Raw genomic sequence first — 25,315 nt, 5'->3', positions numbered from 1 at the left:
TACTACAGATATAAATATTGTAATTCCTCTTTTTTGATAGTTAGCTTTAGAAGCAACTGACCTGTCAGCTCCTACCCTTCATCTGGTGAGGGTTTAAATCAGCTCTCTAGTGGAAAACAATCTGATGTAAAGTTGAGCTAGACCTTTGCTAGACAAATCTTATTAAAACAGAAACCTTAAACAAACGCAAGGCTTTGTCACCTACACACTTGTTCTGCATATATAATCCACACAATGGTTTGTTGACCATAAACTCTTTGCCCCTGTGGCAACCAAGAATGATCTCCTTCACACTTCTTAACTTCAAAATATTGCTTTCATCCCCTCTTTCCCCCTTCATTCCTCTCTTCCTCTGATCACAGAAATCCTCTCAGTAACTGTAACTCAACACTGGAAAACATTTCAGCATTTCACAGATCCTCACATCCGTTACTGTTTACAGGACAGTATCCCCCAGCCAGGCAGTACTGGGTTGATCCCTGACTCATTGAAGTCAGAGATTCTGTCACAGACAATAATAAACAAATTTTGTGGGATATTTTGTATTACATCCAGGTGTATTTTTTTGTTAAAGGTATTTTTCACTTAATCTAAATAACAGGACATCAGTACCCAATGGGTATATTCTTTCTAACTTTGCTCAGCATAAAAAGCTTTTTCATTTACTATACTTTTGGTTCAAGTGCACAAAATGAACTGGGGCAATTAAAAACAGGCAAATAATGTACCTGATGATTTACCATATTTTATTTACATTATTATATAGCTATTTGATGTGATATTGTCTGCTCCCGTCACTCTCTGCAACGTGTTTGATGATTCAGGGAATAAATAAAACCCGGGGTTAGCAAATAAATGAGAGCAGAATTGGCAGCACACCAAGTCTGCTTTATTTGACTGAGAGAGAGATGTGTTACATGGTCTGTTTGTTTAAATTACACTCAGAGCTGAGATACACCAGGTGTTGTAGTTCATGGAACAGAGCCCTTAAAATGTTTGCAAAAACCAGATTTCTGTTTACTGGTTTGCCAGAATACAAAACCAGAAGGTTTACACTGAGAAGTTGAAAGAACAGGACTCTGTGCTACCATTTTGCTATTATTTTTATTAATTAAAGTTATAGAAATGTCTCATATATACTGACTATCCAATCTCTGTGTGTCTGTCTCTACATTGGAATATGTAGTATACAAAATTATGTAAAACTATTCTAATGACTTATCTTAATGTCTCTGAAATACCATAAGACATTCTGAAACATCGTAATACAAATCAAGCTGTGCTATCTTTATTCAGCTAAACTCCCCTTAAGTTCAGTAAATGGGAGCTGGGTCTAAGAGATTTAATTTTTTAGAGTTTTTCCCCCCACTACCTGTTCCATCAGAGACAGCCAGATAGAGTGGGTTAAAATCAAGGAGATCCTGAGCTGCTCTTTCAGGATGGGCATGGGCAAAGAGACCTTAGTAATAAACTATACTTAAAAATTGTTCATTTTCCTTAGGACCATACTAAGGATGCATTCAGGTATTCACAGCAGAGGTGGCTGGGCCTCTAGCTTTGTGCTGCTCTCCACAGCATCCTGCAAAGCAAGCAGAGTGGGCACATGAGTGATCCTCACCCACTTCATTGGAAAGTCAGCCAAGGCAGTTCAACCTACCATAGAAGACTGTTAGAAGTAATCCACTCAATTTTGCAGTGCTGTGGGGCCAATAACCTTTGGCAAGGGAAGAGGTTAAACCAGCAGGAGTTTTGTCTTAAGGTAGGAAAGCAGTTTCTGCAGTGAACATCAGACCACAGCCTGAATCAAGTTCAAAATTTGAACAGAGAGAGAGAGATGGGGGGAAGAAAAAAGGGGGAAGGGAGGAAGAGGACAAGGAGGACAGGAGGAGAGAGAAGCAGAGAGAGAGAGAGTACTCATTCCCCCTTTAACTCTATGATCTCTTACCAGCACTCTGAGCAAAACATATCTATCAACAAAATAAAGGCTAATGCATGTGAGGCTTCTTTAAGTCTCCCCCAGTCATTTATTTGTTTTAGAGATTTTCTTCCCCACCTTGAATAGAAAAAGATTACTTTTTAAAAACCAACTGCAGCAGCAGTGACATGAGTTATCTTCCAACAAAAGTATATTGTTTCAGATTCAGTTATCTCTGAGACTGCCTTTTTTCTGTATCTTTTAGTGGTTATAACTTACAACTGCCTGGAGTGCTTTTATTGTCCGATTCAAACATCCTGATGGACAAAACATTCCTACTGACTCTCTCTGGAACCCTCTCTCTTGAAGCCTGCCAAAGCTTGAGTTTCAGCATGCACAGAACATACTGCAAGTAAAGTCTGCTTAATCTCACTTTGCATTCAGCAAAAAGATATTGGGATAGTCCCAGAGAAATGCTGAGATTTGTGTTGATCTAATGAAGAAGATAATAATGCCATGCTTACATGGAATCATGTACTTCTGTATGCTGGTTAGTGTGGCCGAGTTAGGACAAATAAAGAAAGAAGATCCCTAGGATAAATTCATAATTCCAGTAAAGTTGGAGGTAAAACTCTAACCGACTGTAGTGGGACCAGCATTTTGCCTCTGCTTTTTTGGTTCTGTAGTTTATCCATTAATATATGTGTATGTGATCAGTTCCCAGTCTGTGGAAGAGACAGAGATTACTGCTGTACAAAGAAATACACACAAAGAAAAACACACTTTCCTTAAAAGTTTCTTGACAAGAAAGTCAAGAATCCCCTCACTTTCCCATTAGTATGAGCACAAATATCAGAACACAGGATGAATTATATGTATAAAAACAAACTACTTATCTCACTGCTGAAGTTTTTTAAAACCAATTTTAATGGTCTTGTGAGCAAAACAGATTCAATAAGTCTGATCTGCCAATACATTACTCCATTTGTATGTCAGTACAACTCCATTGATTTTTGTGCTATTATGGCTGTGTAAAAATGAAATAACACAGTGTTGAATCAAACCTATTCAAAGACTGATTGATGGTCCTGTTCAGAAATCAGATAAATTAAGAAAAGCAAAATGTGTTGAGAGGAGATGATGTTCCAGATATGCTGTAGTGGGAGAAAGGATCACACACTACAAAAAAAGGTGGTTTCTATGATAGAACATGTTTCACAGTGGAGAAATGATGTGAAATGTCAGGACAATATATGGTTTGTTTAAAAACCTCATCACTGTCTAAAAATAGCCTCTCACTTATGGTTTCCTTCTTTGAGAACTATACTGATCCCCAATTCTGCACCTCTATTTCTTCACAGAATAAAGTTTGCTAAGTATGGGTTGCAGAGACAGGAAGATTTGTAGCTTTGGGACTTGGGACAAAATCTAATTTTAGCAGGCTCTATGTTTCTGCTTATAGTGGTGAGGCAGAATATCAAATGAGCTGTTTAACCACATTAACACGTTTGCACTGGTTACAATGTTCATTTTCATAATTCTTTAAATAAACGGCTTTCACCCTAACATGAAAACAAGCCTTATTCCATTAAGCCCTCAGTTCACCCAAGTTACTCAAAAATGGGACCTCAGTATATTATGAAGTTCAGTTCACATTAGTCAGCTGCTTGGTTAGGGTAATTTAAACCAAAACAAGAGTATTGCTTTTCTCTAAATAGATGTTGTAGGCCACAATATGTTGTGGGCTTGAACTGTGTTATATCACTTTAGGACATAGGTCTCAAATGTGAGAAAAACGTGTGTGATAAAATAAGACCAACATTGGTTTTGACCTAGTTTGAACAAAGGTGCAGAAAAATCAATGAGCCTCGGAGCAGCCTAAATGCTTTGTTAGCCTTTTACTACAACATTACATATTACATGCAAATAATGGCACAAATTTAAAGTTACTATTCATGTCAAGTGATTTCTTTGAATCTATATTTTATATTTTACAGATCTTGAACAGTAACATTTTTCTTTTTAGTGCAAAGTTGCTCAAGGTTCACTGGAGACTCTTTTAAATTGCTGCTTTCAGAGAAATAACAATGTAAAATGACATTATGATGTATAGCACCCTTCTGAAGACTTGAACCAGTGCAGCAGCAAGTCACTAAAACCTCTGGGAATGAAACAATCTCCAGGGCACTATTGTCCAATTGTCCTAACTAGATCATTTTTAATTAGTTGCAATTAATTTCACTTGACAGCACACTGAAATATCAAATTAGAAAGTACAGAAAAACACACTGGAATTTGGAAATTATCATTGTTGGATAGCTACAGAAGAGAACTGGATCTGATTATTGCCTTCCTTAATCTATATAATTTTCATTAATTTGTTTCTACAATAAAGATAAGACATGCAATGATGTTGCTGAAGTAGTGACAGAGCTTTAGCATTTAGCCAGCTGACATGCATCAGGCTAAGAAGTAGTCCATAGGCATTTTCTATTGAAGAAACCAGTATCTATCAATTCTAACAGTTGCCTGTGTTATGGCTAAAATGGTTTAGGATTGTGGATACAACAGGGTACAAATTATCTACATTTTTGTCCCATCCTGTCCCAATAGGTTGGTCATTCCTGTAGGGAACTCAAAAGACCCAAGCTGAGGCACAATCCTTATCAGTAGATTTCTAGAGAAACTGAGATTTACCCTTCTGTGGAGACATATTAGTAATCCCACATTTGTCAGTGCTAGAGGAATCCAATCTGAGGGATTTTACTATCAAGACATGAAAATGGCTACCCAAGAATCCAGGCAATGGTACCCTTGCAGCAGTCAGGTTATCCCTGACTGCCCTGGAATAAGCAACCTGTAGCAAATTCAGCACGGCTTCGGGGTGAGGAACTGCTGGATCTTCTTTCTGATCAGTGCAGTCAGAGCACTAGAGAGTTCACACAGAGGTCTGCTGTATCCTAAGGCTAGAAGAAATGCACACCAGAGAAGTGGCTGTCTTTCCTTCCATGTCCCCTTAGCACTGTCAGTTGGCACCAATTTGCCTTAGAGATACAGATAGAAGTGCTATAGATCATAGGTATCACAGCACAGATAAGCCACTGAATTAGAATACTGAATTATGCTGTTAAGTGTTTTGATTTTATAGATATTGTCAGGCCATATCTATGACAAATTAAAATGCTGCATCATCTAATCTTGACACTATTAGAGGAAAAATATGTCTAAGAGGTCAAATGGGGCCAAATTTTCACTAAAGTTATTTTAATGACAAGATATACCTCTACAATTCAAAGTGCAAACTAAACCTTCTCAAGTGAACTTAATAAGAATGAAAGAAGCTAAATCATCATCTGTAGGAACTGAAATCCTAGACTGACAACACAATAGACAGGGGAAGACACAGTGCTCACTGTTCTGTGTGCCAGTGCCCTTCTATCACAGCCAAAAGGGGAAAAGTCTTCCAAGGAGCTTGTGTGGGCCCGTTCAGTCCTTGCTAATTACACTGAACTTGCCTGAAGGAGAATAGGTAGTACCGTCAGGTATTTGTTCCCTTCTCTGCCAGCTCCTCTGCACATGAACTAAAATAACTAACTTGCTTCACAAACCAGTTTCCAGATGACAGCTAGTTATATAGTCAAAAGAGTTACATGCAACAGATGTAGTGTAACTTGGTCTTTGTGCAGTTTCCTCTCTTACAAATACAATATTATTCCATCTCTCTGTGATCATTTTGCAATTTCACATATTTTTACTCATCAGATTTTCACAATTTGGAAATTTGATCATGAAGACAATTGAGTTAGGGGGATTGGGAGCTGTCTGAAATAATAATACATTTCTGAGCATCTTGTGATAACTGGGTCAATCAGACATATTTTTTCAGGAAAATACAGCTGGAGGAGCAGTTACAGTTTCATCACCATTTACCAAAAAATGCAAACTAGGAATCTGTATAATTCTCAGAAAGAAACTTGTATTCCCTCAAACAAGGTCTCTTTTATTGAATCATGTTTGTATACCAAGAAATTGTTTAGTTAGTCTTACGAAATCAAGTGTCGTGGGTTTACTCGTTCTTTTCTCCCGGAGCTGAAGATGGTTAGTTTCCCCCAGAGCCGAGCCCAAACCACCACATCAAGAAACCTACTAATTATCAAATTGTTTCATGTTGGCAAATATGATAGCTAAAAATACAAAAATATTTCCATGAAGATCAAAGTCTTATTATATCCCGCATCTATTCAAAACACTTTACTTTCTCCACTGAAAATGTCTATATTTGTTTGTGTTACAAGGCCAAAAAGTTTTGAATGATTGAATAAAAGTTAGGTCGTGCACTTTTACATTTTTTTTTCAAAGCAACTTGATCATTCAGTCTTATTTAGAGCCACCAAAGATCAAGTTCATTTTATTGCAGTATCCTGATTCTCCACCTGCAATCAGAGATCCACTAGGCCAGCTGCAGTGAGCATTCTCCTGGGACCTTACACTAGGAATGGACCAGACTTAAAAATGATGCAGTAAAAATCAAAAGCACAAGTGAAGCCTCAGTACAAAAGTCCCATAAAAAGCCAGGGTTTGAACTAGAATAAAATTCTGGTATTTTGGTACCCTGTCTAGGAGTCCTCATTACCAGACAAATTGATCTTTAATGAGGAAGTAGACAGAATTGGACTGGGTTCCTTTTTACAGCACAACCTATATAATTTCTGCTGTGTCAAAGCGTCAGAAGTGATTTAATTTCTTTCTTTCTTTCTTTTTTTTAATTCTTTCAAGGTCCTTTTTCCTTAGAGGGACAGAATCTTCCTGTGGCTGAGAACCAGTGCAAACTGCCATAGGACTGAGGACCATCTTACACATTCACAGCAAGACAGAGGGGAAAACCCCCACAGAATTACTTCTTTTTAGTAATGTACACGTTTTTCTTATTACACACTAAATTGCCCCAAATTACCGATGTTGGTAGAAAAGATAAGTTAACCTGCCTGTACTTCAGCATGCTGGCTAGTGCATGGGTTTATTTTTCTGTATTTTCTTTTTTTTTCTCCATCTTTTTATTTACTTGGCTTAATTAACAAGATTCAAAATAATAGCATGACCTTTGACACTGTTCCATGATTTACTATATTCAAGAGCATCTATTTTTGTTTGTATAATATCACAGCATAAATGGTGTCATCTTCTAACAGAGTGTGACAGGAGCTTAATTCCTGGTGTCTATGAATCAGGTCAGGAGCTCTGTCGATGACAGTGAGTTAGAGATTTACAGTAGACCAGACAAACTATAAAAACCTATGGTAGGGATTATGAGTTATCAAGATGTGCTGAGCTGGCACATGCTGCTAAGTCAGCGGTCAGCATTATCCAGAGGGAAGCTACGGTGCCACAGCTGCACAGCACTCTATTACGACCAGTTAGCATCAGAGCCAGTATCAGCAATGCAAAGACTTTAAAAAGGTTTGAAGGCAGGAGGATAAAGAAGGGAAATCGGGAGGAAAATGCATGACAAACAGTAACATCTCCAGGACTGGCAACTCGTAAATCCGAAGGTTGCTAGCAAACAAACTGTACGTTCAGCACTTTAACAAAACCACTCAAGGAAATAACATCAACATCAAATTGAAAGCTTTCTATTCCCTTGTTCTGGCAGGAAGCGCGAGGAAAGCAATAACTGTGGGAGGCTGCAGTTTTTCATGCAGTGGATTCTTTGTTCACTGCACATATCATCAGCTGATTATTTGCAATGGAGGAGTGGGCCAGGTAGGAAAAGGGCTTCCTGTTCTGTCATGCTTTTCCTTGAACTCCAGTAATTCCTTTCTTTATTTGCAATATATATATAAACACATTACTTATGGCTCTAGCTCAAAATTGACTAGATATCCAAAACAAGAGTCAGTTCAAGAACTGATACATTTAACAATGATTTGCTGTGCTTCCAGCAGTTCTCAGCCTTCCTCATGGCAATATGGAGGGCCTTAAAAAGGTCTTGTATGTTCAAATTATTTCACTTTTAATTTAGGTTTCACTTTTCATTTAGATGTTTTAGAAAATCATGGCCACTCTGACAACTTATAGGTTTCCCTGGTTGCTCTCTTCTGCACAGATTTTAGAATAGAATGAGAAATTTCAATGGTCTGTGCAGGAAAGTTGATAATACTGAAAGAGGTACAGAAAGTCAGGAGAACATACTGGTTTTGCCAGATGAAAATATCATACTTCTTTAGAACATTTGCCCTGTCGGCAGTCATCATCAGGAACATCCCCCCATCCACACAAATTCCATTTTATCTCCATTGAAGTTGGTCCAACTTGCCTTTTAGCCTACCAAGTGATCTGGTTCTACAAGAAAGAAAGAGATTAAACCTTCCGGTGTGATAGGAAAGACAGCTGAGTGCCATCTGCACATTAATAAGTGCACTTATGGTCTCAAATGTTCTCACATACATATCAAATAAACGAGCTGCACAGAACGCCACCCTGTAGAGTTTCCTATAACAAAGGGCCTACTAAAAAAAATCCTCCCATAACAGTCTTTAAGATTTATTGGAAGGAAAAGAATTGACTCAGCAAAGATCAACCATATTATTCCTATCAGATACCTTGGCAAGCCAAGAACATCTTGTAATTAATTGCACAAAAAGCAGTTGAAAGATACAACTATTATGCATTTTGGTTTGAAATGAACAAAGTATACATGGCTTCCTGAAATAATTAAATTAACTGCATGCACTTGTGCCTTGCAGCAAAATCCCTTCTTCAATTTCTGAGTTTGATTTCTGTCAGATTTTCCACAAGATTGATATGAGGCAGCTGTACCAGCTGTACCATTGCAGAAGATGGATTTTTGACTGTATATTCTGATGACCTGCTAAAGGTAACCCATGCCTTATCCTTCTATAGAAAAGTGCTGAAAACTTGGTTAATAAACCACTGCCTTTTTTACATCCACAATAGGTAACTACTATCTTTCTCTCTTAGAAAAAAGGTAACTGATAGGTATCTCCAAATTATGCATGTAAGAATTAAAAAACACCCAACGACTTTGATATATATATCTCTCATAAAAACACTCCCACCTTCTCAGAATCAGCCCATTAAATTTTAATATTATGATCTGCAAAGCACACAGAAAGTTACCTACCACATGGAAAAGTGGGCTAACTGCACGTCTGTAAGCAAGATGCACACTGACCTGCCAGCAGTGATTCCAGTATCCAGAAATTTATTGGTAGAAGGCAGCCATATAGCAAATGGTTTTATTTATCCCTTTCCAAATTTTTCAACATGTAGGAGCTCCTTGAACTTAAAATAGTTACTAAACTAAAGGCTATGTCAAACATGGGCACTCAACAAACAGATTTTTTTCCCCCCAGTTTAAACAGTGATGCTACTATGAACATACTGGTCCGTGGCCAAGTCAGCACTTGCACTGAAAAGCAAGGTTAGTGATCACAGCTGATCATTACTGGTTATGAACATATAACAGGTTACTATTTTTAGATTGAGTGACGCCATAAGAACTGTAGTACTTTCCTTGAGACAGCCGAAGCAGAAAAAGTTTAGTAAGTCATATTTCTGTTAGAATTTCCTGTTTTCAAGCTCCAAATGAATGTTGGACAGATGTTTTCTCATGCAAAACAAGTCCTCATTCTAGGATACAATGAATCCTGTAATATGAATGTGACTTTTAAAAAATTTAATTAACTGATTGATGTTGATGACATAGAAGGTATTATACTACATGACAGAAAAGCAGACTAACTCATCAACAGCACAATGAATGTATGACACTTCAGATGCCAAAAATGGCAGTATGTAAATGAAATAAAATGATTTTTCATGAAACAAAAGATTTTTTAAAACCATACTTACCAAAGTCCTTGCAGTTGGTATAGCTGAAGGAAGAGATTTTAAATTCATGTGGCACCACATGGGTGGGAAAGTGGAAGCAAGTGGATTTTAAGACCAGGCACTTCAAAACTGACTAAGAAATACCAGTAGGCTCAATATAGGAGATGTAAGAATTTAATTTGAAGGCTTTACTATGCCATCCTTGCAAATCATATTAGACCCTAAAATTATAATGGACATACTGTTTTTCAGCCTTGGGATATGGGTGTAACAGGATCATGAAGTGCAGGCTTTAAGAGTAGCCACTCAGTTTGGTTTCTGCTCACTGTGCAATGTATAAGCTGCATCCCACATCCCCTTCATGCCTTTTGTGCCTGAAGAACCACAGAGGCTATGCAGCACTGATGTATCCTTCTGACCAGAGCACAAACAATAAGAATGATTTTTGTGCATCTGCTGTGGGCTTGGAATGGCAGATGGAAGACCAAGGAGATTGAATTGTGGAAGGAGCAAGGGTATAAAGGTATAACAAAGAGGTTAGCATCATAGGGGCAGAGGAATTTATTCCTACAATTCACACCCTGGGAACTAAGGCTAATATTGGGTCTCATCTCTTCCTCTGTCAGCAGCTGTCTGTGAAACTCTTAGATGAAGTTTGTGTCTAATTCCTTTCTAATGACTAACACAGAGAGAGGTCAGTAGTCCTTCTTTGGCAACCACTTGGTAATTTAAATGCTAGGAGTCTGTACATGGATCTAATAATCTAAAATCCTTTGCAGATAAGCAAGCAGTTATGTTCTAAGTATTGCTTGTTTTAAATCTGGAACAATAAAGTAATATTTTAATAGTTCTGTGTGTCAATCAAGATTCAGGTAACAAGAACCAAATTAGCCACACAGCCTTATTTTGGTTCCTTTCTCTTGTACACCATGGAGCATCATATTTATTCCATAAAATTACTGAACCACTCACAGCACAGATTGGATGCTGTGTCCAGGTCAGTGCAGTCAATGAACTTGGTGTGTGACAAGATTCTTCATCTCTTCCACTAGTTAAATGTGAAAAAAAGCAGTTATGGTTAACACCACTGAATGCCACTGCTAAGAATTGGAACTTATCTTTCTTCAGTCAAAGAATTTTTTTATGATGCTTAACAAGCCACTTTATGACTTTAGAGTGATCAACATGAAACACTGGCCAGTTCAGACTGTATTTGGTATTGACTGGTTTCACTTTGAACTTTAGATCCTTTTTGTAAAAAGCTAAAGACTGAGGGAAATCAAAGCTGCAGATGTCTCAAGATGGGCATCTTGGAAAATCTAAAAAAAAAATTAAAAAAATTAGAAAGGTGAAAAAGATAACTCAGTGACAGTTTTGAAGTAGTCTGTGGCCATACAGTGAATTTTACAGTAAATGTAAAATTGTAAGAGGTAAACAAATATCTTTTTTATTATATCTTTGGATTCAACAAGAATCCAAAGGAAATAACAGTAAAGACTAACCACAACATTTATGGTTGTTGAGGGAGAAGGTCATTTTAGATGCTCTGTTTCCTGGTTTAGAAAAACATCTTGCAAGATCACCTCTAGAGAAGTATACAGAAGTCCTAAGGAGGTAGGAGCTACCAAGGAACCTTCTGTATTCTGTTCTGGCACTTGTTGATTCAAGATCTTAAGCTGGTTTAGTAGTAGTCACTTAATGATTAAACTTGGTCTTGCAAAGACATTCCACTGTTTGTTGAAGGTATCTGTGCAAGGTGAGAGTGGAATCAAGGTTGACAGTGATAATGTGTGTTACCCAGCAAGCTCTGGGATGAAGGCAATTACCAACTTCTCAAGGGGCAGATGTTTGGTGATTCTGAGCTGCAGCATCCCAATGAGATATGGCAAGCTCACACAAACAGCAGCTACATCTGGCTGCCAAGATGGGAAAGGTTTGCAGAGAGGAGCAGAACAGGCTTGGCCTCTGTGTTTTGGGCTCTACAGTTAGGCATTGCTAATCTAACTGCACACCAGCAGAGTTTCTGACCTGCCTGTCAGCCAAAGGGGAAACAGAAACACAGGCAGAAGCTGGTGTAAATAGAGTTGCCAAGAGAGATGGGAGGAGAAATATGAGATCAGCCTACTTTGTACCTGGAAGTGGTATACCTTTATATTTCCCTACAATAGTTCTCTGGCAGGCAGAGACAGTTTAGCAGCTTCCAAACACAAAGACACCAGACCCTGAGTTCAGAACTCAAGCTGAGGAAATGCAGGTTTAACTAGAACTTAAATGAGAGATGTAAATCACAAATTCAACCAGGCAGAAGTAGCAGCACTTGCAATTTGCCTAAAATTGGCTTTGAAATAAATGTCTTATAGTACTGCACAGACCCACACACCAGCACTGGTAGAGGTTTTTCTAAGACTGCTGTCCAACTCTCTTGTGATCATCACAGGTGATCTGTAAAGACATTCCTTTCCAACTGCTAATCTAAATAAATTCACTGATATCTATACCTACTGCTAATGCTTAATGTTTCATAATCATATATCCAATACATATGATATACACAAACAGCAACATAAGGCCTGCCATGTAGTTAGAGAAGTATCAAAACTTTTTGCTTCAAAATAAGTGTGGGAAAAAATGACAATCTGGATTATTTCCTTGTCATCTCATTTGCAGGACGAGTGTTAGGCACACTGTATTTGCTACAATTTGCAGGGCTGTACTTTACTTATAAAGAGACATTTTCCATCTGCCATTCAACAAACATCAATTTCTCACTCTTTTTTTATAATCTATTTATCAAAAGATACTGTAGAGTCTTATTTTCCTCTCTGTATTGCTATATTCCCTATGCACTGGGATTTTTAAAACAGACTGTGCTTTCTCTTGCAATATGAGATACAAAAAGAAAAAGATATTCACTTTGGCTCATCTGCTATGTCAATCACAACTGCTTGCAAAGGATTGCTTTATGACCACTACTTTAGTGGTTTTGAAAGCTTTATAAAATTTTTATGCTATATAAGCATGCTTTTGGATAGCCTGTCAGTCAATATTCTAGAGCTTTGAAAGGGTTTTAATATAGTACATGCTGATTATATATCTAGAGCTTTACATTATATAATTACAAACAGCTTTGCTTCAAATGGATACAGGCTTCCTTCACCCCAGAAGCACAGCCAACTCCAGTTGGAAATACCAGCAGATAGTTTTCAATTGGAAAGGACATTACAAAACCATTTCAGTCAAAATATGAAATTGCAGTAGGAGAAAAATCCTCTGTTGAAACCATTTGGAAAATCCAAGTGCTACATCTCCAGACTGGAACACACACAGTCTTGTCAAAATACTCAGCTGGTGTAAGTCACTGTCACTCCACTGCTTTCAAAATAGCAATGCTGATTCACATCAGATGGTGAATCGGCCAGCTCTTTCTCAGCTTAGGATAATTAGAAGGTTGATACCTCCAGCAGCACCGACACCCCCCTCTACTACTGGGGCACAGGCTCAGGGAGAGGCACAAGGCTCCTCCTTCAGTTTTTTCCTGATGTCTGTCATCCAAATATTGATTCACTGCTCAATTCATGAAGTCTGACAAGATTGTAAATTTTGCTGATATGACAGAGTGGTTTAATTGCATCAAGCGTTTGGGTTTTTTGTTGGGTTTTGTTTGTTTGTTTGTTTTGTTTTATTTTTTTAATAAGCTACACAAAGAGTAGTGGTACATTGTCTAGAAAAAGTTTAAAATCTCATAATTGTCGCTTAAGGTTAAAGGCACAACTTCTTCCTCTTCTTTCTAAAGAGGAGGAGGTAGGCAAAAAATTCAATAGTTTTATCAGAGGCAAGCAAAATTTATTATACGAGAAGACCCTGAGAGGCTTGGAATTGTAGACGGTATTGATATATGCCTTCCAGGAGCTTAACTAAAATGTTATTTTGTATCTGCCATAAAACATAAGAAAATATTGATGGCTTTTTTAAAACTTCATGTCAGCAGGGTATAATCAGAAAAGGAGAGGATGAAATAAAACACGGAAGATCTTTCTTCCTTGCTGAAGGGAACTTGCATACCTTTATTTTTAGAGCTGAAATCTAATGTAATGCTTATTTGGTTAACTGGGCTTCAGCTTGTGGTTTAGTTTAAACATTTTTTGCTTGCTTTAGTCTTACAGGGATTGTCTGTGGGACTGTAATGCCTTTTGAAGGGACAAATTGGTGAGCACAACTATTAGCTGGGTGACATCAAAGAGCATTAATCTTTTGTTCTATAGCAAGGCCAAGACCACATTAGTGCATTTCACCCAGTCATTATTAAGACTGTAGCCCAAGGGTGTAATAAATGTTTTATGGCATGCAAACCAAGGTAATGGAATGCAAATTCCATAATACATCCATACATTTATTTTCTAATAGAGTAAAGGATGACGTATTTCATCTAAGAAGAGCTCCTGAATGACAGCACAAGTTCAGAAATTCAGAACTGAAGATAAATATAGCCCTTACTTGGTTTGGGACAGCTATTTCTATGAGACAAGAGGGAAGAGAATTCTGCCCTGTTAGAAATCACCTAGTAAAAAAGCTTTAGGAGCAAACATTTTCATCTTGTCCTTTAAGGTAAATATCTTTCTGGGAAGGTAGATGTGGTTATCTTACATTTTTATTTCTAATTACATTCCCCTCTTTGAATACTAATGGATTATTTTGCTTACGTTTGCCTTAGAAATATATGGGAACATTAATGCATGAGATTTTAAAGGTATCAGGGCAGCCATTTTCCCAGCACAACTTAAGTTATGCTTTATTATATTGTATTGAGAATCTGAGGGATTAAGAATTCTTCCTGAGGTACAACACTTTAAGTAACCTAAATAAAAATATAAATATATGTCAGTGTTTTTGCTACTTCAGCCTGTCAAACTACACTGCCAAGGTTCCAGGAGCCACAGTGCGGGTTGACTGGATTAGTGTGTGAAGCCTCTGTAAGCCATTTTATCTGCCCCTAAGAAATGTTTTCATTTCATTCTTACCTTATTTCCTGATGATGCACAGTGGTTTTGATCCCACCTAATAGACAGCTTCATGTTCATTCATTGCTGTGTTTCTCAGATAGAAATACAGTAACTGAAAGAGTAAATTGTATTACAGAGTGTAGCCCAAGTACACACTCAGGACTGATAAGTAAGTTCTAAGACTATAAAAAACCTCATAGCTAACTAAGGAGAATGGACAGGGAGAGGTTCTCTGTGACAGCTGCACACTAAAGTCTGGATCTTGCACAGACAGAATGCATGACAGGAAAACAAATCTGTTTGAATTCTGTTCTTAAAATCCTTATTCTCCAGGGTAATATCTTCCTCATGTCATTCATAAGGCAAAAGGTTTGTCTTTGTGGAGTAAAAGTTAATGACAAGGACATCAAAGTGTTCTAGGCCCTCCTCACAAAATTTTTCACTGAAGCAAGTTGTCTCAATGACCCTGGATCATCTGCAGGATTTGGTTCCGAGTCACATTCCTGGCTGAAAGCATTTAGAGTCTGATTCAAAACATACAGGAATTATTGGAAAGATTCCCACTGACTCCACTGGTCCTTAGATCAGGCCTTTTATAGAAATACAATATTTAATACATCCCTACTTGTGTTTTCTATCTTTGAGTGAAAGTTTATAAAGAGAATAACTCAAAGGGACAAGTTCATCCCCACCATCACTGGAGTTACCCATAGCTGCACCTTGGAGCCTCACTCTGTATATGGAAGCACTCCCTTTATGTGTCAGTGCTCCTGATAGCTAGGGCATGCAAGCACTACTTCTGTGGTGACTGAGGATTTCCAGGTGAGAGGAAACTTTCTACCAGAGAGAAAGAGAACATCAGTTTAAACAGATCCTTGAGTAACACTGGTAGGGACTGAGAAAGCACAATTAGTTCCTGCTGCGGTTGGCAGAATCTCACTGAGGTGGTAGTGCCCCTTAGTTAGGCCCAGAAGTTCTATTAGGGAGTGATGAAAACAAAGGCAGGCAAAACCATACAGAAAATATTCTGAACAAAACAGACCATTGCACTTGATTTCAATAGTCTCAACAAAAGAAAAACTTGCTGTTCACACGCACAGTCTGGGGTGTTGCTGAAATACGATTCTTTTAGCACACTAGGCAGTTAGACCTGTACTCTGCAGCAGAGAAGGAAGCCAAAATGAGGAAGAAAAGGCATAAGCTGTGGTACATATCTCTTACCTCATAGAGACAAATATGCCCCCAGAAGAAGACATGCAGTTGTTCTTAACTTTGGGAAGTGCAAGAAAGAAAGATTTCTTTGCACAGAGATTTAATATACCAGACCCACTACTTGCCAACTATGAACCTCTGAAATAGCCCAGTATTAATTTGATGTTTCTTTAAAATGTTAATAAATGTTAAAGCCCACTCAGATTATGTCTGTGCGCTATCTCCTAGGGAAAAATCTCAGGCTATGAGATTACCCAGAATACCTGACTGAAGTCCTTGCTTACTGTGCTCTCAGGATTCAGGGACCCTCTTGCAGGCTAGGATTAAAGTATGATGGGTCTTACAGCACTGCACCGTGGAACTTTCATCGAGCATCGGGGCTACAGACAATTTTTATCTGTGGTGTCCTCTATGACTTGGCATGCCTAATTCCTCCTTATACTTTACTCATAAGAGTTATAAAATTATGCGGAACAACAACCTAATATTCTAAGCTTAAAAATATTGATATAGATGCTGTAGTTTATGTAACTGAGCAACTTCTTTGGCTTTATTTTCCCTGAGAACAGGATCAGAATCTTCAGGCTTAGACACATTTAGCAGTATTAGTAATCTAGGTTTGGCTAGTAAATTAAATAACTTCAGTAACAAAAAAGATAAAAGCTGTAATGAATAAACCCCTAAAAAATAAAAATCAATATTCACCTGGCATTTAATATCCAAATTGAACAATTAAAAGAGTCTTTGCCATGATGTAAGCACTCACTACTGCAACATAGGATTTATTGAATATCTGATAAGGAGTGAGAACCTTTGAAGGCAGCTGTTAGAAAGCACTTAAATTTACTGCTCACTTTTGCAAGATTTTTTGAAATAATTGTTGTAAAACATGATGCTAACTTAGCAGTTATAAACCTGTCAACCATATAAATTAACTAAGAGGTGGGATCTCATTGGTATATCAATGAAAAACGTTTGGGTTATTTACTCTTTTGAACATACTGTTTTGCTTAAAAAATATGAAGCAGATTGAGATAAATTGCATTGCACTAATTGTTTGGACTTGTAAGAAAAAAGGTGGGGGGAAGCTTGGACAATACTGGAAAAAAACAAGAAGCCCACTTCCAGCTTACCCTGTTGGGTTTTTTTTTCCCAATGAGAAATTCAAATGTGACCAACGCAAGAAGTCCCTCAGTTTATTTGTATTTTACCAGGGAATTTCATGTGCAAACACTGACTATATTAATCATTACTTCATCTGCTCATTCCAATGACAGTCAGCATTAACCTCTGCTAAGTGATATGCTAAACTTGCAGTTTTCTAAGTACCGAAACTAAAATGAAGTTCACTTATCTGTGTGCTCCCATCCCGTCCCTTTATTCTGGGAATGAGAGCTCTTTCATTTTCTATTTCCTTATGAATGATTAAGGTGAACTTGTTCAAATTAATGCTTAATTATTAAGTAGATATTAAAGAGCTTAAAAGGAAAATACACAGAAGTTTATGCATTTCTCAAGATGGCAAGAGGTTTATTTCATCTTATGCTTGAAAGCTATAGAGGTTTATTGACTTCTCTATGTCATTAGGGCAAACAATTCCAGTTTGAGTCTAGATTATTTTCTTTTACTGCTAGTGTGGATTTTAGAAAAAAAGGCAGGATAGTTATGAGCAGTCTAGAACACAATTGCCTAAAAGTCACACAAATGTGTGCATATAGGTTAATCTCAAACTGTTACTGCAAGAACTAGGTTAAGGTTTGAAAAATCAGCTGTGAATTTGGGTGTTCCTCTCTGAAGGAAGAGCAACTTGACAGTTTCTGCTTTAAGATGACTCCAGTTAGCTATCTAGAATCATTAATAAATTGCTAATACTCATACCTACTTGGTGTAATTTCAAACCTTTTCCCAATAAAATAAATTGTGAAGATCATCTTACTGTTGCAATTTGGAATAAGATTCCCTCGTACTTCTCACACCACCTCCAAAAAATTAATTTAGAAATGTAGATTCTAGGTTAGCTGTATTGCAGCTTCCTTCATGTACCACCACAATTTGCAATTAGGTGCATAGCATTTACTCCTATGAGTGTAGCTGCTGAAAGCAGAGGGGATAACAATCAAAGGTGTTCTGTGGTTATTTTTATGGGTTTATTGAAGAAAAATTTAACTTGTATTTACAATGCAATAATGTAACATGGTGGGGTTTATTGGAACTGGGATCTTAAAAACCATGTACTAGATCTTCCTAGGAAATTGCCATAAAAAAAAAAAGACAATACTGTTTATAATTTCTCCTTGCATTGATTTGCTCAATTGTCATCAGCATGAATATGCTATATAACCCCTAAATGCAAATGAATTATTTCAAGTCAGGTTCTTTCTATCAGCATGAATATATAGTAATGTAAAAATATGGAATGGGAAGGACATGCTTTACAGTTTTCCTTTAAGCTAATTGCTTGCCTGTAAAATGAAGACACCACTGAGTCTGGGCTAAGACCTTTTAAATAGTGGTATATTAAGGAACAGCAAATGATTCAGCACATGTCCTCTATGTTGCTTCATTCCCTATATAAAATAGAGAAGTTCAAGTGACTCCAGACATTTTAAATGCTTTTATTTTGCCAGAAGATCCCTCTCTGCCTTTCTCTTGGCAAATAAGGAACAGGTTGTTGGTTTTTTTTGGTCTCACTCACAGCTTTGGGATATTTCCCTGAAATTTTATCATCAAATTCACCTTTTGTGAAAAAGGCTAAATAGAAATTACAGTTACAATTTAACATTTATCTGGCAGAACAGAGTGATGTGGACAGTAGTGATGCACCTGTTACTTCTGTGACTTCAAGTAATAAAGTGAAGATCTATTTTTCAAGACAATTAATTTCTCTGTACCATCCCAGAGAAGAGCTACCCTTGTATCTCTAAGCAATAACTGAACGATCAGAATTAGGTCTACAACAGAGAAACAAATAAAGAGAGGAGGGAAACAGGACTGTAGGACAACAGAGATAAATTGTGTTAGCTATCATTGATAACTTCCATTTCCGGATTTATGATACAGGTCTATGATTACAATAAATCGTCAATTGTCCGGTAAAGTGAAGGTTGACAAAAAGAAGAAACAATTTTGAGATAGGTAAGTCAATGTGTGGTTACAAATGCTAACTGAGATGTTCCACTAACCAGTAATCCTGTAGTCATTCACCAATTTAACTGAAAGCATCAGATTCCTCAGATCACAAGGTGTGAACCCCATTAATTTGACAATTGTGCAATATTGTTCAATTTATTCCACATTTACACTCCTAAACACTTCGATCTCCAAAAGCCTCTTTTAGTTCTGTGCAGTACAGGTGGGTGAGGATGAGGGTGGAGGAAAGTTCCAGAGTCATATTACAGCTTGAAGGGGAGGGGGCAAAAGTTTTCCTACTAGAGATGAGTATGAGTCTTCAGAGTGGACTTCTAAATTATTCCACACTCAAATGATTTGCACCCAACATTCTGTTGAAATTGATTTTAATCCATCTGGCTTGAGGCAGAAGAGAACTAACTGATGGAAAATTGTGATGAACTATTCCCAGGCCAAAGTCATAATTTTTAAGATGCCTTTACGCACAGCCCTAGAGTAGCTGGATACAGTGACCATAAATGCAGCTGATGATATTGAAGTTAACATTCTCACAGTTCATGTTGAAATGTAAGAGTCCCTCTATTATGCATTTTTTATTACAAGCTCAACACAAGTAGACCTATCACAGACTTTTTCATAACTATAAAGACTAGATGTCTGTTTAGGATGACTGTTTAGCAGAAGCTGATAAAAACTCCCAAAGAACAAGCCAGTCCAAATTTACTCTTGGTAGAGATTCAACATTACTTCCAAGAGCTTCATTGCCTTAAAATTTCATGTGCTCTAAAAAAATATAAATTTTGGTGCATATTTCTCTATAGAAGTCAAATAAAAAAACCCCTCACATTTGTTGACGTTCCCTCCAGAAGAGGTGCTTGCTTTCAGCTCATAGATTTACAAGTCATCAACGTAAGAATTGTAAGACTGTGACTGTGGCTCAAGCACAGTCTGCTGCCCATCACCACTTTTTTTCATAATATATGTATCTCAAAAGAAGGAGCAGGATAGGCAGGCTTCTCCATAATACTGGAATATTAGTATTCATTCCTTTCCTTTCTAGTCCTAGTGCACTGAGACACTGCACTGACAAATACAAGTCAAATCACAACCGATAGCTCTCTTTGAGCCGCTTCCCTGTGTCTGGAGAAGTTACACCTAGAGAGAATTGGGTCTATGTGTTTATTGGGGACATTCTAAGGAAAATGTGGGCTGTAGGAACCAGTGATTAAAGCTATTAATTTAGCAGCATTTTCCCCTTCTGAATCACAAATAAACACTAATAAATATGCCCAGTAATAAAACTAGTTCCTGCTAAAAAGATGCTGTCTTGCACAGCTGACATCCTGACAAATGTGATGACTGCCAATTCCATTGTGCTCCTGCAAAAAGTTCTGAGCAAATTCCAGTCTGAGGAATCACATTGCATGTACCCCAGATTCCCCATTAAGTTTTAGCTGAAAAAAACGGCATTTTATATAGTGAGCATATAAGGGTTAGCTAGCTCACAAGGGACTGCGTTTTGTCATTACTATGAGAAATTATTCACTCATACACCCTTACACCTGGAAACAATTGCTCATGGAAGGACTTTTATCTGTACATACATCAAAAAGTTAAGGAGTCATATCCCAGTGGAGTCAGCTGATGGCTCAGGTCCTACCTTGCAAATGATTTTCCAGAATTTCTAGATTATACTGGTTATACAAGAAATTAAATAGGCAATTAGCACTTTAATCATTCCTGAACACAGTGAGACTGTTCAGTCACTGCAGAGGAACAGAGTGACTAAGCACTGAGAGGGCAACAGCAATGAGAAGAGTGTTGGCATGGTTTGAAATTGCTGCCAGTGGAACAACAGTTTCAAACATCTCTGTTTTGCAGGCTGATTCCAAGGCCTGCTTCCCATTAATACCCACACACAGAAAACAAGAGGAAGCAAAAATGACATGGTTTTTTTACTAGCATAACAACAGTTTAATCCTAGCATGCAATTGTCATGGAAATTGGTGTCTCCTCAACCTCTAGAAGCTTTCAGACCTGCAGACTTTACGCACTGCTCTATCTGAATTGACAATTTGTATCCCTGATCCTTCTCATGCCATGGTCCCAAGAACTCTATCCATAACTTCACTTTTAAACTTATTCCTGACTTTCTGGAAAAAACCACTTTCATATATGGTATTAGATTCACTTATGAGTTCAGGACTAGCAGCATATAGACTTGGTATTGCTCTTCCAGACAGGGATAAAATCCATTTTATAAAGGGCGACTAAGTTCACTAAGTGGAGTAGCCTTCATCTGAGCAGAATATTTTAAGTTCTCACTAGAGGGGATCCAGTTTCTTTGGAAGAGGTTGATCAGAAGAAGCTGGAAACAACTTACTCAGCCATAATTCTGATGCAATAATGGCTCTGCAAGAGAAGGCCATGTGGTTAGAAAAATCTGAATACCGCTAATCTCTCTCATTTTTTTCAAGTGTGTGCTTGTTGTTTTCTTAGTTTGCAGTGAGCAAAAAGCATCTTTTGGCTTCAAGCTATAAGTACATTTCAGTGACTGGTCAAATTAGCTATGGTATCCTTTCATTTTAGAAAGGGCTTTTGAAAGGCTCAACTTTAACCCCTAAAACTTGAAAGATATATTCAGGCAAGAGTCACTGCTTTATAGGTTTTTGGTTGGTTGGTTGGTTGGTTGTTTTTATCAGAACAAACCTGTAGAATTGATTTCTTTCTAAGCATAGTGTAAGTTCTCTAGCCCATGCAAAAGCATTTTTCCCTATAGAGAAAACATGAATTGTAAAAAAGGATATAGTTATCTTTACATGCCACCATAGCTTATTACATTGCTTGCAAACAAGAGTAAAGGATAATTGAAAAATGTGTACGTAATCATAAATAGGAACTTATTTCTTCAGGTGGTTGGTAGATACGAGAAGCTTTATTATTTCAGTAAGCTATTGTATGTCTTATAACACAGGTTCTTGTAAATTTATATTTCAGATTCAGCATTTCTAAATTTTGCAGCATCAGTGACCCATAATCACCAATTGTTCTCCAACTTCACTCTTCAGATGTCTTTATGTCATGACTGTTCTCAAGCGATAAATATTTATAGCTAGCTGCAGATGCTGTATAATTTGAAAAAGAAAGTTTTGCAAATAAGGAGATACTGAAAAAAAATAATATTAATAAACTGCACCAGAAGAGAATATTGTAAATACTATATGGCTCAGATCCAAGAGAAGAGAAGGACATCAATTTGTAATGGGCAAATAATTCCTAACGAGTAACATATTCAATATATTTCATCTCCTTTTTGTGTTCTAGCAAGTAGTGCACCAGTAGATAGTGATTTTCTCTAATTTACTCGTAATTCACATTTTCCAACTATGTAACTATGTACTTTCTGCAGAGTTATTGGTCTTCAATAGTTTATTTCAAAGAATTCCATAGTAAAAAATATTATAAGAACTGGGTTTAGAGCAATTTTGATTTCAAACTTTAGATAATTCTTTTGTCTCCTGACTAGAGAGGTATAACTCTTAAGATTCAGTTTTCTGATCAAAATTTTCATCTTTACAGGCTTCTTTACTTTCAAGAAAAATTCCCCATATCTAATTAAACTATTCTGCTAGAAAGTTCATTGTCTTGAGTAACTCTAGAAGGTGCCCAGAAAAGAAGCAAAAAACCCACAAGTAAAATGAAAGTGTCTGGGAAAAAAAAGGAATTGATAGCCAACAGAGTTACAGAAGTTTTTAAGTACATAATGAAATAGCATTTATCAAGAGCTTCAAGACAGTCAATGCATTCAATAACTTTCTACATTACCCAGTAGAAGAGATGGGGGAGAAAAGACTGATGCTTCTGGCAATGTGTGAGTGAAAAACACATATGCACAGTGAAAAAAGATTTGCTTTTGTGTTCCTCTCTCTAGTATTATGGACCATTAAGTTTTTTTCTGCATTGATGTGGCTTGCTTGGGGCAATCAAAAAATAAACAGAAAATCAGAACTATACTGGAAATGCATAGCCAAGAGGAACATCTGGATTTCTATGGAGACTTGAATGTCAAAGAAGGTATCTTAGATGGCAACTTTATGTGAACAATGTCCAGCCTTTTCTGAACTAATACAAACTTCAGATAAAAGAAATCAAAAGCTCTGTCCTGTTCACCTGCCTTGTTCACTCACAGAATTACGAGGCAGGATGCCTAGAGTGACCACTTCAGATGTGTGCACTGCCTTGGACACCTACTGGCAATGCTGACTCTGTAGCTTCTGTAAGGGACAAGATACCATGACTGAGCCTTTGGCCTGTGGCACTTTGGGGAAGGCATCCAAGAGGAGAAGGATAACTTTATGCACAGTTGCAATGACATTTTGACAGCTATGTGTGTGTGTGTTTTCAGACTCCAAAGTGTTTAATTGATGCTGCATTCACATACACATTAGTGTGGGAGATTGTTTGATTTCACAATGAAGAGAGGCAATTTTTAGCTCTTGAAGGGAGCTCTTTCTTTGTGAAGTGGGCTGAGGGGAAGAGCCACAGAGCCATCTTTCAGCAGAGCTCAGGCACTGCTTGAGGAAGTAATGTGTAGTGACAGTAGCCTGGCTCCAGCAGAAAGCATCAGGCAAACATCTCTACACTTACTTGTGCTGCCACTGAGAGGGAACTCTTTCCAGAATGACACAGCAGACTACTGAAATCATTTATCTTAAGAGTTGTATACTTTTAAGTACTGTTGCTCATGTTAAATTTGAGTTCTCCTTTTGATAGGCAACAGAAGAATGTGCATGTCTTCAATAAACACATATCACAAGAAGTCTACACAGAGGATCATGCAAGCTCTGACATGCCCAGGTGGAGGCTCATGAATACATTGGCTATCAAACCTCAGTCTCAATTACAGTGTGTGTGAAAGATTAGTATCAAAATTCAGACAGCTTTGTCATTTATTAATATGATCTTAGTAAGGGCTTGTTGGCTCAGATCTATTTTTTTATCTGCAGCTCTTTGCTTTGGTTAATGAATATGCTGTCGAACTTCTGGGTGTCTTTCCAGCAAGAGCAATAGTTTTACTTGAGCTTTCAAGGACTGCAATAGCACCATGAAGCACAGTGAGAAATCTCTTTTTTTTTTTAAATGGAAGCAAAACACTAATAAATAGGGCAGAACTGCTACTCTTAAATGCCTGTATCAGCACCTCTAGAGCTTGTCCTAAGGCCCAGTCTTTTGCATTTCCTTCATGTACTGTGGTCTTAATCTCTGAGACATCTTACTTATTCTGGTTTAGACCTCGCAGTACCTCATCAAGTATGTTCAAGTTGTCCCTAACCATTAGGTGTTCTAATGACTCTCAGCTGCATCCTGCAGGTGCTATGAGTCATACAAGCTTATTCAAAAAGTGAACAATTTGTGGGAATTTCCCCAGGAATGTAGTTACATCCACCACGAGCACTGTAATACTACTAAATACACTTGAACAGTTTTGGGAAGACTAAAAGTCACAACGAGTAGCTATTCCTCTATAAAAGTTGTCTTACAACAATGCTATCTGTTCAACACTTCATAGACTTTTATATGTATGTTCAGTATAACATGTAACCGTGTTTTCTTAATTTCTTACCCAAACTAACCATATGGTGCCAAAACAGTAGAGTAAGAGGAAGGTCATTCAGAAAAATGTGAGACAACTCAGGACTATCTTAACTCAGATTTTATGAAAGTAGTAAGTGTGATAGTGAAGAATGAAATTTTGCTTTGTTAGAGTTCTGTAGACAAAACTGATTCTGCTGCCCACAGATAAAGTACAGTATTATTTGTTTTGAACTTGTTACTGGGAGCAACAACATTCCATGCTGTGGCAAAGGAAGAGTGTGTGCATGGGAAGATGTTTTTCCCTTTTCTCTCAGACTGTGAAATAGAAGTGGAAATCTAGGGTGTGGGAAGATTTGGGGAACCTAGCAGGAAAACTTGTTTTCTCACTTACCTTTTCACCACTTCCCTAAACAGCCTTTTCCCCATACCAGCTCATTCCAATTTTCTGGGACCTGATTTTGTAGGGCTTTGTGTTACAGTACAAGTGCCAGTGCCAGCCTAGGCTCTAATGCCTGGTGAAGTGTATGTGGTCTGCTACTCAACCCACTGCCCATAATCCCAGCTCTCCTCAATGATTTTCCTTCATCCAGCCCATTCTTCCAAAGCTATGCAG

At 37.6% G+C, this 25,315-nt stretch overlaps 2 long non-coding RNA genes across 2 annotated transcripts in view; one reads left to right on the top strand and one right to left on the bottom strand.

Annotated features, from left to right (window-relative positions):
- Positions 1-25,315, bottom strand: part of LOC127477127 (uncharacterized) — a 53,283-nt gene that overhangs the window by 11,632 nt on the left and 16,336 nt on the right. The window lies entirely within an intron of this gene.
- LOC127477132 (uncharacterized) lies at positions 1,673-6,803 on the top strand. The gene is made up of 3 exons (XR_007906865.1): positions 1,673-1,759; positions 2,360-2,465; positions 6,692-6,803. It is a non-coding gene; the product is annotated as an uncharacterized LOC127477132 (long non-coding RNA).

This window comes from Manacus candei, unplaced genomic scaffold (genome assembly GCF_025592945.1).
Source record: "Manacus candei isolate 608988 ecotype Guabito, Panama unplaced genomic scaffold, ASM2559294v1 h1tg000050l, whole genome shotgun sequence".
NCBI lineage: Eukaryota > Metazoa > Chordata > Aves > Passeriformes > Pipridae > Manacus > Manacus candei.
This window is presented reverse-complemented; position numbering and strand designations above follow the sequence as displayed.